Genomic DNA, 3,416 nt, shown 5'->3' on the forward strand with positions numbered 1-3,416 from the left:
TCTCGGGTTACGTAAAAACACAGTATGACCATTTTTATGAAAAAAATGAAGGATTTTTGATAGTTTATGATGATAATTGTATTCTTATTGGATGAAAATTTGTTTGTGGGCTGTTTGCATCATGAGTAATTGTTGTGTATCAGAAAATTTTGGTTTTGCAATGATTTACATGCTTTATTTAATTCCCACAAACCCGAAATGCGGTTTTTAAGTGGCAAAATGGTAGTTTTTCCGTTTCCGATGGGCAAAAGATATTCCCATGGGAGAAATATGGAAGATAAATTGAATGTTAGTATGCTGAAGTGATTGGAACAAGAAAAACTAGAAAATAGTATATTTTATTGCCAAATAAATCAAAAAAATGGAAAAAATAAGGGAAAAAATAGAAATACATCTTGAAAAAATAAGGAAAAATATAAGAATTATTTGTGGATGTGTGGTAGTGGTAAAGCATGAGGTTTAGCCTCAGTTTTCCCTATCTCTTTGTCAAAGTTTGTGATTTACCGCTTTCTATACATCAAAACATGATAAAATGAACCTCTACACCTATGCAACGAAAGCAATACCTAAACGTAGGGGGTTGGGATGTTTGAATGCAACGCGTTAGAGAATAAACATAAAAGCCTGTTTGTGCATAAGCACGTTGTCGTATTGCTGCGCATTCGAGGTGTGAAATTCACCCAAAAGTTGTGTGTGTGGGATTTGATACTTTGTACATATTTAGTTGTTGTGTTTATACTTTTGTTCTGCGTGGAAGAGGGTTTGGAGCAAGAGGAACTTATCAATAATGCTCTAATTGGCATGTCTTGCCAAGTGGTCAGTCAACCTAGACAAGGAGGTTTTGATCAACAGCTCACAGGAGTTTTGGGAGATGTACTACATAGGCAATCCATCAGAGAACCATTCGGGGGTATAGCTATCAGCTACCTACTCGCACAGACCTTATCCAAAATGCTGGATGAATGCTTGGAAAGATATCATTTTCTGTTCGGGAGCGATGACCGACTACATGCTTGCACCACGGAGCTAGGTGTACCACTGACGAAAGAACCTAGTTTTCATCAGTTTGATGTACATGGTAATCCTTTCAAGTTACTGTCAGCCCATTCAACTGCTCCTTTCTTATCTATTTACCATCTGGATGAGGTGGATCTTGTTTCTCCCAAGTTTGATGTCTTGGGTGCTATGCAACATCTTACTAAATCTATGCGGACAGAATCAAGCAGCTTCTTGCAACAATGCATCTACTACAACCGAGCTCAGAAACTGTCTATTTCAATCTCGCTAGGGTATGCTGTCCAAGTCTATCCTTACATCCTTCTTCCAAGGGATTTACAAAGACCAGAAATCACCTTCAAGGCTTGGAATTCAAGAGATAGTGGAACTGATTTTGACGTGGACACAAGAAGGTTCTTGAGGTCAATCTACAAAACAGGCCATTTGTTTTCTTCTTGGAAGACATAGTCATGGGAGAGAATGAGGTGGTTGTGAGTAGGTATAAGCAAGATACAAGCATTGACGAGAGGAAAAGGAGGTCTTTTTGCTTCTCCAGAGTTCTTCCTCCCGAGGAAGTGGAGCATATTCAAGTTTCAGCCAAGCCACTAAATGATCATTGGTTCTCTGTTCCAAGGAGGCAGTGTTGTAGACTTTTAGATGTGAAGAACAAAGTCCTGGAAATAACAGTGGCAACAGGCAAATGGCAGCAAAAGATAACTAGCTTTAGCACATTACTCTCGCTGGTAGGCACATTGCAAGAGAAATTTGGCTCACCTTCAAAATGTTAGATAAGAGCTGTATACATGTTTATTTTGAAAGGCTTATCAATTTTGAACCACGTGTTAAGATACCAAGAAAACAAGATTACAAAGGCATCTCAAAATTTGGAAGAAGGCCTCTTTTCTGAGGCTATTGTGGGAGGATCTTGAAGAAAAAAAGAAAACAGAGAATCGAATGTTTTTCTGGGGGGGTAGGAGAAAAAAAACAGAAAGGGAGGATCGTCGTCTGGTATGGGAGGAGGCGAGCTCTGTGTTCAGAATGACGAGGAGGAGGACACCTGAAGCACCCATGATCGTGCTTAAAAGGGGCGAATTTATAGAGCGAAGGAAACGGACATGAATCCAGGATGAAAATAAGAAGGAAAAGTACCTTTGTAAAACGACATCTCATGGAGAAGGCCCTCCTCACAGTGGCAAAACTTCCCTTCTGTATCAAACTGTGCTAGACAAGAGTCCTCAGAAGTTGTCTTCATATGCAAGCGGCAAGTTTTGGAGAGGAAACCTCCTATTTTATCCCAGGATGTTGATGCCGATTCAGAAGTATTTGAACGTGTTCGTATGAAGTATGCTGAGGATCATGAGGATAATTAAAAATATTTTCCAGCATTCGACCTGTAGGAGAATCCACAGTATTTTACTACATGATGAAAGGTGACTATTACCGATATTTAGCAGAGTTCAAGACTGGTAGTGAAAGGAAAGAAGCTGTAGATCAGTCCCTTAAAGCTTACCAGGCTGCTACAAATACAGCTGTGACAGATCTGCCACCTACTCATCCTATTCGGCTTGGATTAGCCCTGAAAACTTGATGTTGAGCTCACTGTAGAAGAGAGGAATCTACTTTCAGTGGGCTACAAGAATGTTATTGGTGCACGCAGAGCTTCTTGGCGGATAAAGTCATCTATTGAACAGAAAGAAGAAGCAAAATCCAATGAACAGAATGTAAAGCGGATCAAAGAGTACAGACATAAAGTAGAGGAAGAATTTTCGAAGATCTGTAATGACATCTTAATGATCATTGATGAGCATCTTATCCCTTCGTCTAGCACAGGAGAGTTTGAAGCTGGAAGCGCTCCGCCCATGAGTTTTTTTTTTAAAAAAAACAGCATTGCTTGTAATTTTTTTTGCAGCGTTTAAAGGTCTTAAGAATGCAAATCAAAAGTTGCTGTGGTGGTCAATGCGAGAAGCCATTTCTGTGTGCTCATGACCTCTTTTTCTTCCATAACCTCAGTAGAATTCAACCTTATATTTGTTATTGGCAGAAATAAAACAAAGTCTTGGCATCATTTTCTCATCTTGCTTATCCACCTGATTGATCTTCTATCCTGAAATTAGTCAAGGTCTTCTGTAGACACGACTTTGCTTTGCTTTGGCAAATCCTTCGACAACGTTGCTGATTTTAAAATGATGTTTGAGCACCTTAGAATCATTCACTTTTGCATGTGCATGATGATCATGGTATCGGAATAAAAACCGTGGATGCGTAGCACCTATTTTCTATGACAATGACCCACGTTGAGTGTGGCAAGGCATCCTGAGCCGTAGGATAGACGTTCGTTTCTTGTGGGATTATTTGGAAAGGAAGCATGGTATATCTCCTGGATTCGAAATGAAGAGTGGAGATTGTTCGTTTGTTCTATA

General features: G+C 39.6%; 1 pseudogene; it reads left to right on the forward strand.

Moving 5' to 3' along the window:
• Window positions 1-240: 240 nt before the first annotated feature.
• Window positions 241-2,584, forward strand: LOC148024195 (uncharacterized; annotated as a pseudogene).
• The last annotated feature ends 832 nt before the right edge of the window (window positions 2,585-3,416 follow it).

Source organism: Lygodium microphyllum, chromosome 15 (assembly GCF_053477565.2).
Source record: "Lygodium microphyllum isolate KBCC chromosome 15, Lygodium_microphyllum_v1.1.10, whole genome shotgun sequence".
NCBI lineage: Eukaryota > Viridiplantae > Streptophyta > Polypodiopsida > Schizaeales > Lygodiaceae > Lygodium > Lygodium microphyllum.